Genomic DNA, 15,427 nt, shown 5'->3' on the forward strand with positions numbered 1-15,427 from the left:
ATTAATTTTTGATAGACTCTGCAAGCTGTCACCAAAGACTAAAATTTGCTCCTGCCCTATGAATAGAAGATGGATTGATAAGGCATCATCTTTCTTGTAGCACCGGAAATATCACAGTCTGCAGAAGCACAGACTTCAACCACCCTCTGCTTGTTCTTTACACAAAAGTTTCATTACAACATGAAATGCAGGAAATTAATCAGAAGCTGCTTCTACTTTTCCACTTTATTAAACCATGTACAAGATCTGAAAGCCCAGGGAAATATCCGTAGTCTGTAAGTATTTCTAAACAAGCTCCTCTTGAGTTGTAGACATATTCGTATTATCTACAGGGCCGGACTGGCCATAGCGGGCACCGGGCGTTTCCCCAGTGGGCCAGATCGGTGGGAGCCGGTTTTGTACCCATAGGGGCAATTTTTGTTATTGGGGGCCAGTTTATCGGCCCCCTGTAACAAAAGCGGGAGCAGTGCTTCTCACTAGCACACTACCCCCCTCCACCCCTCACGACTGGTCGAGCAGCAATCTGCCGGGCCGGTTGTTGCTCCTAGATTATATCACTATATTTTAATATTACTATTGCAGTTTGTCCACTTGGGCAATGTAGGCCAGCTTGGCGGGCACGTCACATACATCTAGGTTATTAATCAGGGTCGTTTCTGAGGCTTGGACAGCTAGCTTCTGCTCCTCTATTATGAATGAGAATCAGACTTTTTTTAAACTTACTTTTTTCTCCTACACTAGCTTCATGGGTGCAATCTTCACATGGACAAAATCCTGACCCCAAACGCCATTGCTTGCAATGCAATCAAATGCTCGCTTAATATCATGAGGCCTCATTTAAAGCCTGGCGGTAATCACACTTAGAGTGGTCAGTGGTGTCTATAGCCTCTGCTTCCCTGGTGGAGGACTAGCTTCCGGATTTACCAGCACCCTCCAGCTTGATGAGGATCTCTGTGCCTCCAGCAGAGCCCTCTCTGATTCGCTTGCTCATGCAGCATCATATTTGATGTGCCTGCTCAGAAAAGTATTTTGCTCTGCATCTCAGGTCATAGCCTTCTCTTCCCCATTTCAGGAAGGACCTCAAGACCTGGTTCTTCGACTGACCAGCAGACCCCTAGTGTCTTGAGACCCTTAGTTAGTATGTGGAGCACTACAAATCCCTGATTGATTGATTGAAGAACTCACTCCTAAAGTCCTAATGCACAGTTCGCTGTCTCTATCTGCAAGTGGGGATAATTGTAGGCATTCCAGGTAGTGAAGGAAGTGATGGTCATCCTGCCGTAAAAAGCGATGATCAGCCATCATTGTTATCTGGAAGCCCTGTTGCTCAGATCAGATCAACGGTGGAGCCAGGCAGTGGCGGTCTGTGCAGGTAAGCGCAGTGGGGCAGAGGGGCAGGGCGGGGGTGAGGCAGGGTTAAGGGGGTGGAAGTGACATAAACGGGATAAGGAATTTAAAATAAATAAATAATTAAAACCACTTACCTTGCACTCGCCGCATCGCCGACTTTGATATGCAGCAAGCACAAGGTAAGTAGTTTTAATTATTTATTTATTTTGTATTCCTTATCCCATCGCATGTCACTTTCACAAACCACCGCGCGCCCCGTTCCCCATCTTCCTTACCACGCTTACCTGCACAGACCGTGCTATGGTGTCAGAAATCTAGCAATTCCATCTTCATTCAAAGGGGCAAGGGACACTCAACTTTGTAGAATTGTGCATCTGTCATTTTATCTCACATTGCTCGCTCTGCAACACTTTAAATGATCCTATAGACTCCTGCTTCTATGTCAGCATCATCACCGGAGCGCATAATGGCATGTTCAGAACAGCTTAGAGCTGATGTTCCCACAGAAGGTAATACAAAGTCGATGGAATCAGGACACACCTGATTTTGCACATTGGTGAGTAAGCCTTTATTCTTCAGATTTGTAAACCATTCATTGGGTTGACCAGCTTAACTACAGACTTACTACGTACTACCATTCTTTTTGAGTTTTGAGTTTATCTATTTCATATCTCTTATGTAATTCATGTACTCTGAAGTCCTTGTGTAATGTAACTGGTTCTATTGTAAAGCTCTCTGACACCTTCAGGTAAAGTTAGTGCTATGTAGAAAAGCATAAATAAATACATTGAAATCTATAGTGTACAGGCTAGGGCAGCAGCCCTTTATGGGGCCGAACTCTGGGGTCACCAAAACTCGCCTACTTTGGCGAAGACTGAACATACCTTTATCAGGAACATTATGGGACTCCCTGTGAGCACCCCACTTGTCCCATTGCGCCTGGACCTAGGGTTGCTTCCCATTGAGGAAGTTATGTCTTCACGCCCACTAACATTCTGGAAAAGATTGTGGTCCATTCCGGAACTCGTGTCCTACCGAAATGAATTTAAGGACATATGGGATGCCCTGAGAGGGAAAAACATTAGGTGGTTGTCCCATAGAAAGTCTACTAGTAGTAGGATAGGCCTACCTGAGCTCTGGGAGATCCCGGACGTTGCTTGCCTGGAGATCACCAAGGCTGAAGTGATTCGCCATAACAAGAACTACAATCTAACCAACCTTCAGGTGAGCCCTGGGGTGGGCAGACTGACCTCGGAGTACCTTGAGGTAAAGGCAGAATATAGAAGGGAAGATTTTTTGGATGTGGTATTTCCTGCACAAGCAAGAAAACTCTATATGCAATTCGGATTGGGCACTTAGCCCCTCAGAGTTTTCTCCAGTAAATGGGATAGAAGTAATTTGAAAGAATGCCCAGCTTGTGGACATCCCTTGGAAGATGATATACATGTATTTTTTTTCTGCCCGGGATACCAGGGTGCATGTAAGTACTGGTTAATCCCTATTTGCCGTAACTTGGGATTTCGCCAGTGTTTTCATGCCATGAGAATCCTAAAGTATGAAACCAATCCCCCTGTCGTTTTTGCTGTTTCACGTTTCCTGAATGCAATGAGGCATCGGCGCAGGAAATTGATTAGCGACTAGTACATATCTTTTGCCACAGTTAAATGGGAGTTCGATAATGGAATATAGTTTAATTCTCTATTACATACTTGATTTTATTGCACTGTGAATGTATTTTAAAAGTATGCTATATTTATTGTCTTAATATTTGCATTGTATCATTTTATGTGCTTTTATGGTCCTTTGAGGCCGAAATAAAGTTATCGAACGATAAATAAATACGTTTGTAGTGGGGTGGTATAATCCCATTTAATTATGCAATTGTTTTCGTCACTTTAGTGAGAAGCTGTTAGCCAGTTCGTCTGAGTGGTGCTAGAACATATTTTAAGAATGGAGGCGCTGGCCAATAACGTTACCCTAGTAAAGGCATAGAACATATGTGGCAGTCTTTGAAAACACAACTGAAGCAGCGAGGAGAAAAACATTCGAATGTGCCCTTTATTGCCAATCTCCATCTGAACTCTTTCCGGTTTTATGGGGTGCTGCAGTAACTCCTGCACCCCTAGTTCCAGTGCCACTGGCTCGCCTCCAACAGCTGACTGTAGACCTGTGCACAGAAGGTCCCTGGGACAGTAATTGTCAGCTGGGGTGGCTGCATGACTCACCTTCTTTATGCTTTTTTATTCAGAGGTGGACACGAGGCTTTGAATGAGTGGGAGCTTGGCACTTGATGCACAATGAGGACGTCTAAGTGTGCCTCAAGGAGGAACATAAATGAAATGCAACACGTCTTCGATGCTCTACGCTTCAATCCTTTAAGTAAAAGTATGATCTCTGGCAATGGAATTTAGTTTTCTTTTAATATATTGTGACGTTCTTGGAAGATGCTGGCATCAATTATTTGAAAGTGGCATTGACATAGTACTCAGTCCAATAGTATGGTTTCCCGAGTGAGCAGGGTTCTCAAGTTGTGGAACCAACTTTACAAAGTCAATAAATAGTTCCATACATTAGTCTACATGTCTGCAGAAGCAGTCAGAGGCCAAGGATTTAAATGTTGGCTGTGGGAAAGGTATGGTGCCGACTTGAATTTTAAAGAATAAAATTCTCTATGCCTTGTTTGGAATTCCATTGCAGGTAACCTTTGAGTTCTGTAACCTTAAAACATGAAATCTGCCTTAAAACATGTCCCCCTATAAAGTTTCTGCACTCCACTGTGACTGGCAATATCCTTTTAACTTATGTTACAGAGTGGGAATCTCCGATGCTGTGCCATATGTGGTGGGCAGACTGCATGCACCTGGCAGACCTTTGTGGAGAGAACCTGAAGCGTACCCAGTTTCACCAGGAACTATTGGACGTTCCTACGCTATCTCCTGCTTGCTATCTCAATCAGTTTGAGACTATCCCGCTGGATGAGATAATCAGTTTACTGTCTACCGCTAAATCTGTCTCACCAGGTGACATATGTTCACCTAACAATATGGCCCTTCTCTCCCCTGTGTGTGCTCCGGAAATACAAAAAATCTTTAACTCCTCTATTTTATCTGGTTCAATTCCCCTTGGGTGGAAAGAAGCCTATGTCCGGCCTATCCTTAAAAAACCAACGGCCGACCCTGAAGTCCTCAGCAATTTCAGACCGATATCCCTGCTGCCCATGCTTGGTAAAACTTTGGAAAACGTAATAAATAAGCCACTCAGCCATTACCTAGAATCAAATAACATCCTTGACCTTTCATAGTCGGGCTTCCGCCCGGGTTTTAGAGTGGAGGCGGCCATCTTGGCTGTCATCGACTCTATAAGACAAACACTCGATGCTGGAGGATCAACGATACTGATCCTCTTAGATCTCTCTGCAGCTTTCGATACCATTTCACATTGACTGCTAGTGGAGAGAGTACATGAGTATGGTATCAGGGGTCTAGCTTTGGAATGGCTTACGAATTTGTTATCAGATAGATGGCAAACCATAACTCTGGGCCCGTTCACGTCCCAAAAATTCTTGCTTGACAAAGGTGGACCGCAACGCTCATATCTTACCCCACACTTTTTAACTTGTATATGGCTCCCTTGGCCAAGATTGTCCAACCATATGGCTTTGAAATAATATTGTATGCTGACGATACTCAGCTGATATTTCCAATGGGCTCCAATCCTAACAAGGAGAAACTGCGTTTCCCAGTGGGAATGCCTGCCATCTCAAAGTGGATGACAGAATGCTGCCTTCAACTTAATCCTGGAAAATCCAAGCTCATGCTCCTTGGTAAAGCTTCTAACACCTGGACGGCTGACTGGTGGCCATCTCAGTTGGGAGAGGCCCCCAGTCCTACCTCCTCAGTAAAAAGTCTGAGGTTACAATTGGATCACAGGCTTACGATGAAGGACAATATCAAAAACACTACAGGTTCTTGTTATTAGAGCCTTCGCCTCCTATGTAGGATACTCCCCTACCTGCCATTAGAACATCGCAGAACGGTGGTCCAGGCAATGGTTATGAGTCGCCTCGACTACAGGAAAGTGCTACTGGCAGAAGTGGGTGAGACCCCACTAGCTAAGCTTCAAGTGATCCAAAATACTGCAGCGAGGATGGCATTAAACCGCCCCCCCTGGGTCCCCATCACTTCCCTTGCTCAGAGAGCTTCACTAGCTCCCAGTGAAAAAAATATCTATTTTCAAGATCTGCTGCCTTACCTTTAAAGCAATAAATTGATTGGGTCCATGCTATTTGCAAAAAAAACTCTGTAAATTGGTGTCTGGTCGCAACCTAAGGTCAAATTCCTTAGCCCTTTTGAAGGCCCCCAGTATCTGTCTTATCCGTACCGGAGGCAGAGCTTTTTCATATGTTGCTCCCAAGTACTGGAATTCGCTACCAGAGGCCTCACGTAAATCCACCTCTTATCTGGTCTTTGGAAAACAACTTAAGGCCTTGCTGTTCTAATCCTGTCTCCTCTACATGTATTTCTATTCTGACCACCTTCCTGTTATCTTCGAGGTTAGTGCCCAGATGCCCCCGGGTGAGTCGCACGCTATACAGGAGCCCCTAACATAACATACCATAACATCGGTGTGGGACCTTACTCTGATTAGGAGGGTCATGGCCAGTGAGCCAGGAGGAGGGATGTAACATGCTGGCGGACCTGTATCCAGGTGAGAGCTTTATCTTTTTTAATTTTTTTGTATTATGAGCAGTGACATAAGTATATAGATCATGGTTATAACATTGAGATTAATACGCTCAATTTGATAACTGTACATTGCAGCAAACACGGCACATAGAAAAACAATGCGGCATGCCAAGTTTAACAAATATACATCACAATCTACAACTGACATGGATCCCTATACACACGTTTTTCCCATGAGGTGCAGTATTGTGACTTTCCCTCCAAATATGATACTTGTCATTAACCTTCACATAAAAAGGCCATTTTTTTTTACAAAGGTACAATACTACTAGCGCAGATGCTAGCATCGACAGCCAAGGCACATTTAATTCTTATGAGAAATTCTTTTTACTAAAGTGCAACCTTTGCAGTATTATAAAGTGCAGTGCTTAATAACTCTAGTAATAATAAAGTGCAGTGCTAAGGTGCAATTTATTCTAATAAAAGCTTTTCATTGCCTTCCAGACCAACTTTCCCTCTATGTATATCAAGTTTAAATAGAGCAAACATATATAAAGTGCATCATACATTGTTTTGCGGCTACACATCCTTACAACCAAAATTAGCATAGACATCCCATAAAGTGCAATGTGGCTATTTTTGTTTCTGAGCATGAAGCCAACAGCTAATCGACAATACAGACTCAATAAGGCAAAGTCATGCTAATTTAATACAGTACTCTCTAACCATAATTATATTAAGAAAAGTAGTAGTGAGATGGATTTTGCCCCCCGTTCATTCTATAGAAAACTTCTATATGCATTATGACCCTATTTTTTCCGGAAGAATCTCTAACCTCTCCAAATATTTTCATGCAGCAGTAATTATTTTAGTTGCCGTGAGAGCTTTATCACTTATGAACAGGCGTGTGGGGACTTTGGACTGGGACAGGGACAATACTTGCAATACGCAATACTGATCTCCTCCCCTTCCGAAAAAAACTGAAGACTTTGCTGTTTAACTGATCCCTCTGCATTGTTGGTTCTATTGGGCTTTGCTGTTTCCTTTCTTTTATCTATCCCTGGCGCCGGGAAACCCATTGAGGGTAGCTGTGCGCAATACAAGTTTAATAAATAATAAAATAATACGCTGCAATGGCCAACCTACTCAAAGAGACATGGCCAACACGACTGTCGATCCCGAAACACACTCAGACCTTGGATGTAATACTTACATGCGGAGCTGGTAGGCGCCTTGACCATGAGGGCAGATGCAAATGATCCACCCCAAGGGGGTTCGCCGCATTGAACACAGACCTAGTGTTCGCTCGGGGGGAAAGGGACTGGAGGACGGTGGGCGCCCTCATGCACACAATCTCTTGCAATGCCAGCTTCCGGCTCGTCCACTATAATTATGCACATCATACATACATGACCCCGGAGAGATTGCATCGCATGGCTCTGGAGAGATCCAACTCCTGCCCTAGGTGTCATAAGGAAGGGGCTAATTTCCTGCATCTGGTCTGGGAGTGCCCCGAGGTACGACTCTTCTAGACAGAGGTGGTAGAGATGGTCAGGAGAAGCGTTAACTGTCGTGTGCAATTGACGCCAACCCACTGTCCGCTGGGGCTGATACGTAAATCTAAAAACCAAAGCAAGACAGCGTACAAGCTCCTACCACTACACTAGTGCTACCGTGGCGTAGATTAGCGATTGTCTGGATAGGAGTACATGCACCCAAAGTCACAGCATGGCTGAGAGACGTGTGCGAGTGAACACTAGCCGAGGAGGTACACATGAAAGCGTGTTGTAGAGAAAAGAAACTAGAGGCAGATTTAAGGGCATGGAGGGAACTCTGTCAAGATTTAGTGGTCGAGGAGCCTCAGGCAAGCCCACGGAGCACATCGGGGGGGCAACAGCACAAGCTCACAGGTGGAAAGGGTTTAGATGGTTGTTACAAACAGGGGGACTCCAATGTGCTTGTTTATGCTATGTCCAACTGCCGGGATTGCAACAAATGTGTTCAAGCCTATGCTATCTACGAATGTGGACTCAGGTTTGTACACCTGTGTTGTGTGTTATTTAAAACGAATAAATAAAGTTAATAAACAAATAAAAAACGTATGTTAGAGAGTACCTCACTTTATATCACTCATCATATCCCGCAGTCTAGCTACACCAATTTTGCGTTATCACTCATCACATTCTTCCATTCCACCAAGACTGAAGCAACCCTGACATCAGTCACGTCCTATTTTATTTGCTCAACCAAGATGCACTTGCCATTTGTACATATTGCATCAGTCCTGACCAAGCCCTGAGGGCATTAGCACCCACAACATCCTCTTGCCTACAATTGACAACATAGTATAAAAATTTAAGTCTTCATTCGCTTCCTGTCTAAGATATCTTCATGGTTGGATTCTTCAACTGTTCTGGACAGGGAGTGACTAAAGAGCTATATTGTGAACATGACATATGCAAGTCCAGACTGAACACTGGTCCAAATGCCACGATCTATGATCATAATGTATCATATTTCAGCATCTCTAAAGCGCATGCTACGGCTATGCTGGGCGCTTGTCTATATTGGTAGTACACTACACCATGTATAATGTGTGGTTAAACGGATGAAGTTTTTGTTTTTATCCTACATAGAAAGTGCTTTAATGTCAAGCGTGATGACCAAAGACGTGCGGTTATTGTGTTATGGGACACAGCAGGTAGCAGTGTGTCGAATGAAAAGGTGTGAAAGACAGACCAACAGTTTGATGGTTTTCATTGTGCTGGCTGCTTTGAACAGCTCTGTATGTCCCTTTATGATATTTAATATGTTATAGTCTACTTAGCTGGTAACTGCACTGGGTTTTCCAATCTGAGACTTTGTGCATAGTTGTGGTCCTGAGTTAGCATGGTTCAGGGGGAGAGAAGTTGAGAGATCTGTTGGGAGTGGCGTTTTATCACTATCGCTGGTCTGAATGTGTGTTTGTGAGATGTAAATAAGCGGTGAGGTTGTATAGATATTTGGAACTGCAGTAGTAGGCTATATTAAAGTCCTGCAAATTGTCCAGCAACGTGTGACCGATCTCTTATGGGAAAGACAGGTTCTAAAGATCCCCAGTCAGTGACAGTCCAACACTATGACAATATGCACCTTAGATGGAACTCACTAACCATATGGAATTCAGGAGGATCAAGACCTGGCTTTTTCAAGCCTTAATCCAAGAGAGATAGACAGACCGGTATTGCCACTACCTCAATGGGAGGGTAACAAACTTCAGATTCCTGTTCAGCAAAAATAGAAATTATCTAAAACTTGTGACTAAAGTCCAACAATCAACTGTTATTACACAGAGCACAGGACATAAGAGACTGCAGAAGTAGTATATCTCAATGGAGTGGTCAATCAGTAAAAAAGAAATTGAATTGTCTCCAACTCAAAAGTAATGAAGACAAGAAGAGGACAGCTGTGAGATGATGGGTTCTGCTCATCAAATCTGCCAGATTTTTTGCTTGTTGATCACCTGGTTTCTGACCTTTTACTGTGGGAGATTCTCAAAATCTGTGACTAACCCATAGTAAACTCATGTTAAATGGACTGGGTGAGTTTACAGCCACGGTATGCCTTTTTTTTTTTAAATGAGGCCGTAGTGACTCAGAAAGGGTAACAAGCATTGAAAATGCAATAGGTCTCGCAATAGAAGAGTTTAACTTTTTTCGTTTTGCAAATGGATGAGTGGCGTTGCGTGGATGAGTGGCGTTGCGTGGATGAGTGGCGTTGCGTGGATGAGTGGCGTTGCGTGGATGAGTGGCGTTGCGTGGATGAGTGGCGTTGCGTGGATGAGTGGCGTTGCGTGGATGAGTGGCGTTGCGTGGATGAGTGGCGTTGGGTGGATGAGTGGCGTTGCGTGGGTGAGTGGCGTTGCGTGTGTGAGTGGCGTTGCGTGTGTGAGTGCCGTTGCGTGTGTGAGTGCCGTTGCGTGTGTGAGTGGCGTTGCGTCGATGAGTGTCGTTGCGTCGTTGCGTGGATGAGTGGCGTTACGTGGATGAGTGGCGTTGCGTGGATGAGTGGCGTTGCGTGGATGAGTGGCGTTGCGTGGATGAGTGGCGTTGCGTGGATGAGTGGCGTTGCGTGGATGAGTGGCGTTGCGTGGATGAGTGGCGTTGCGTGGATGAGTGGCGTTGCGTGGATGAGTGGCGTTGCGTGGATGAGTGGCGTTGCGTGGATGAGTGGCGTTGCGTGTGTGAGTGGCGTTGCGTGTGTGAGTGCCGTTGCGTGTGTGAGTGCCGTTGCGTGTGTGAGTGGCGTTGCGTCGATGAGTGGCGTTGCGTCGATGAGTGGCGTTGCGTGTGTGAGTGGCGTTGCGTGTGTGAGTGGCATTGCGTGTGTGAGTGGCGTTGCGTGTGTGAGTGGCGTTGCGTGTGTGAGTGGCGTTGCATGTGTGAGTGGCGTTGCGTCGATGAGTGGCGTTGCGTGTGTGAGTGGCGTTGCGTGGATGAGTGGCGTTGCGTGGATGAGTGGCGTTGCGTGTGTGAGTGGCATTGCGTGTGTGAGTGGCGTTGCGTGTGTGAGTGGCGTTGCGTGTGTGAGTGGCGTTGCGTGGATGAGTGGGGTTGCGTGGATGAGTGGGGTTGCGTGGATGAGTTGCGTGTGTGAGTGGCGTTGCGTGTGTGAGTGGCGTTGCGTGTGTGAGTGGCGTTGCATGTGTGAGTGGCATTGGGTGTGTGACTGTGCTGCCTGTGGCGAGTGCAAACTACAATCAATTGGCACAGAATAAAATAATATTTTTAAAACATGATTTTATTATGCCAAATCACCTATCCACAGCAATGTGGCCGTGCAACAAAATCTGCAATGCAGAAACTGTGATGGATGAATCACAGCTGCAGACTGGGGTTTGAACAGAGCGCCAAGACGCCAAGGAATTGGTGATCCCGCTGTATAAATATATAACAACATAATATAACACTACAGCAAACACTACACGAAACCATGGAAGGTGTCTGTCAAATCCAGGCATTTCTAGCACAAAAGTGAAGTGTATAAAAAGAGTGTGAAGATTTCCTTTGTACCCCTAACAACTCGCTGCTGATTTGTGAAATATCTTTTGGGGGAGAAAAAAAAAATGACGTTAAGTCGTCATTGACCTAAATCAGCAATGTCATGAATTAGACGAAGTGGCTTGATTGAAGAGATTACATTAAAATGCTTAACTTCCCTCAAATTGTCATCTTGTTATCGCCATCTACCATTTATTGTTTTGTTGATATGTGAATTGCGATTAGAACCAACAGTTCATTTAAGTTTCAATGAAATCTGCACCCATATATTTAACTACTTTTAAATGTAAAACTGATTATTGCCTTAGATTCATTTTCGACACCTCCTTATCGCTCATCTATTATCACTCATTATAATTTATTTCTCTTCTTTGTAAAGCATGTTAACGCCTTTTGGCAATGCTCACGCTTCATAAAGCCGCAAAAATAAATAAATAAATGACTCGAGAATACGATCACTAGCGCGCGTTCGGAAGCTCAGTTCACACGCACTCGCTCTCTTTTCCGTTGAAACTTAACTGGGCATGCCACAAGCAAAGCAGTTGGTAAACTTTTAGAAATGGTTCATTTTTTTCTCCCAAACATGTCTTTCTGTGAATGATATGACGCATTTGTTTTCCAAGACAAGTCTTTCTATGAATGATGTGATGAATGATGTGACGCAACTGTGAATTGAACTGGCACTAGGGAGTTATTTAGCTCCGCTGGAGTCCCGTCCGCGGAACGAATCGGGTTGCAAGACGCTAGCTGTCTCTGCCCCTTTAAGAGATGCAAGGAATGCTGTCAGAGGGAGCGAGCCCGTATGACACGCTCTAAGAGGCACTATTTAGAAGAGGGTAGAGGCTGAAAGCAGAAGCCCTAGCAGCTAGACCTTATTTAAGAGGCAGCATAAGCAGCATGGAGGTAGTTCTACTTTTATTTTGTTTATTAACCGAAGGAAAACAAACCAAGTCAGCCTTTTAGAAACGCCAGCCTAGACGGGGACCCATCAAAACAAAACAGATGACAAGATTGTTTGCAGCTCCAAACAAGCTCTCGGCATTGCGTGGCGGGAGGGGGCGGGGGGAGGGTAGCTGTGCACGTCGAGTCGGAACAAAAAACAAGTGAAAGCGGGATGTAATTAGGGGGGAGGAGAAGTCTGGGCAGGCAGGATGACTCAGGGGAGGGGGCGGAGCGGGGCAGAGCGGCATGTGGGTGTGAAGAAGCCGGGCCTTTGAAGTGAAGCTAAGCTTCACTTCAAAGGTGTCGGAGGAATGCGGGCGGCTGTGCACGCGCTTTTAAGCTCAATGCACATGCGCATTGAGCTTAAAAGTCACGGGCACTGCAAGGAATCGCCACGATTCCTTGCTTCTTAGTTAAAGCTTGTTTAAGCCGCAATAGGCTCGCAAGCTCGATGCGCATGCGCATCGACAGGCGAGACCTAAAAAGCACATGTAAGGGTTGCGTGTCGTAGACTCCTGTCGTGTGCAGCCTGGTAACTGCGCACAGGTAGCCTGGCACAGAGGATACTTTGCAGGACTTGATATTGACTTAGGGTAGGCTTCATAATGTTAGTGCACCATCATAGGTAATGTCAGTGTGGGTAACTGACTTGTATGCAGTACACTCCATTACACACCTAGGGGGAAGGCTGCCTTAGAGTGTAGCTTAGCTTCCCTTTGGCTTACAGAGACATATTGAATTGGGGTATAACCTGTGCGGAAAAATCAATTCTGCAAGTTCCAAAAAGATATAGGGAGAGGAGGTGGCCTAACGGCTAGGGCGGTCATCCTTGAATTTGGGTAACCGGGTTCGAGTCTCGGCAATGACGCTGAACATCCTGTGATTCTGGGCAAGTCACTTAATCTCCCCATGTCTAACAAAAAAAAACATGAATGTGTCCCATGTAACGCAACTGGTGCTATGTAAAGCGCTCTGATACCCAATTCCGGTCAAGTTTGTGCTATATAAAACTCCCAAAAATAAAAACAATAGCTTATGGGTCATCCCGAATTGTCATATTTCTCTAGCTCTGTAAAGGATCAGAGCCCAGGCTTTTTGCCACCCTGCTGTGACATCCTAATTACATTTCTCATCAGCAGCAGGAACAAATGCCTCCCCACACAAAGGAACCAAACAACAGTGTTTCACTCAACTCCTGAGGAGAAAAGGGGAGGAAGAGAATATTCTACATCAATCACTCATCTGTCACACTGTACCAGGGATGGGCCTGCAATAGCCCACTAAACAAAAGAGGGAGTCAGACCTCTGGAGCCAACAAAGGAGGGGGCTCCTTTTGAAGATTTGGTTTGAAAAGTCCTGGCAGTGATGTCAGCGAGGGGCGTAGCTAAGGCCCACAGAGCAGATGGGACTAGTGACTCCTTGGCAATGCTAATTTGAAATGTCCCAGACGGCTGTGCAGGAAGTTTGGAAAAGGGGTGGAGAGGCGAGGTGGTACCCCAGGATAGGCCTGAAGTCTCTCACTTCTGGAACCTTCCTCCCTACTTGTGCAAGGGAGAGAGTGCAGACACTGGACCTGCAGGCAGCATCCACAGACAATTGGAAGGAAGGGCCCCTGATGCAATCTGGACTAAGGGCTCTTACTTCAGTTGACCCTAGGACCAGTGGGGCTCTCCCCAGGACCCGGGAAGCTGGTTCCCTTGCACCTCATGAGGATTAGTTGGAGGAAAAACTGGGATTCTGTGTCAAGGAGAAGGGCTGGTGAAGGGAGCCATTGAAACTAGCTCCCTGCAATGATTGCCGCCTTAGAGGCCGGGAGATCCTAAGGAAAGCGATCCAGGTGGCCAAGGCTCACCAACCAGAGCAAAACTTGCCTAAAGGCATGGAAAACGGCCCATTGGGCCCTAAGATACGCTCAGACAAGGAATTTGAGCTTTACCCCCCATCGAGGCCCGTGGAGTGTGGAGCTCTGCTTCCTGAGGATTTCCAACCCCTTGGGCTTGGCCAGGGTCTGGGAGTCGCCACAAGAAATCTGCAGCCTGCTGTTGCCCTGGGTCCCAGAGACCGGGGACCCGGGGGCACAACCCCCAGGCAGTGCAAGGAAATGGGGGTCAGGACCCTATCCCCAGACACTGCCGCCAGGAGGAATCAAGGAGCCCAGTCACGCCCACTGGACCAGAGGAGGATGGGCCCAGGACACCATCCATATGTCCAGGTATCCAGGAGGTGAAAGAGGAGCATCACAGTGCTCCCCCCAGTAGTGGTCAGCCTGCTTCCAATGCACATGTCCAGGGAGGGGGAGGCAGCCACAACAAGCCGTGCTCTGCCAGTGGGAAGGGCAGAAGAGAACTGCCGGCTCCCATGGCAGCAGAGAAGAGTGCTGCCTGAGTAAGCAATCTGGTGGAGCAGCACGGGATGGGCTTCGTCAGCTGCCTCCATCCTGTTCTGCAAAGGGGGTGACCAAGTGGGGCAGGCACCCTTGAGTGAAAAATAAAAGAAATAGGAGTACACACCGCATAGCGTGAGGCCACACAACTACTTCTAAGAAAGAGGCAGAGTGGCTACTACAGTGCTCATGAGCCACGCGGAGAACCCCATAATGCCCTGCGGAGCTCTCCTACATTTGGTTCATGTTCTCCACTTGTGGTGGCCCATGGAGGACCGTGGGGTCACCACCAGTGATACCAAAAGGATACAAAGAAGCTGCAGGACCGTAGCAACTGCCCCAACTGGAACTGTTTTTAAAGTACTGACCCTAGGTTTACAGGGTCCCAAAAGGAAGGACTAACCAAGGATTTTCTTCAAAGTTCCAAGCCCTCCTTTGGTGTGAGCATTTGCTCTTCAGGCGGAAATGCTGCACTCTCTAGGAGCTAAGTTATGGACTCAGACATTGTGGCTTGAATGTGTTTGAAATATGGTGCATGCTGTACAGGTGCTCTCCAGAGGCTAAGTTGATGGTTACATGCTTTGTGAACAAAAGGCGAAATCCTCCAGGGGCTGTTTTGACAATTGCGTTTACAGTTGTTGAAAGTATAGAAAAATCACACAGACCAGTGAAAGGTTCATTTTGTAAATGCTTTATTTAAATAATCATTTTGACAGCGATCAAAATGAATATCAAAAGGTACATGCTTTATTAACATCAATAAGTGCATTTACTAACCCTGGGCAGTGAACTTCGCTCCACTCGCGGAGTTTGCGGAGGTTTCCGCACTCTGCATTAGGCAGAGCTCGCAAAGTTCCGAAAACACTGAGTTTTTTCCTCGCTCGCGTTCTTCAACGTCAAGTTGGCGAGCGCGAGCGAGGAAAATAAACCTTGCCAGCTAGATTTTTTTCTAGTTCGCGATCGTCAACATCAAGTTAGCGAGCACGAGTGTGGAAAATTAACCTCCCGGCGAGATTTCGAAATGCGGG

This window comes from Lissotriton helveticus, chromosome 1_1 (genome assembly GCF_964261635.1).
Source record: "Lissotriton helveticus chromosome 1_1, aLisHel1.1, whole genome shotgun sequence".
NCBI lineage: Eukaryota > Metazoa > Chordata > Amphibia > Caudata > Salamandridae > Lissotriton > Lissotriton helveticus.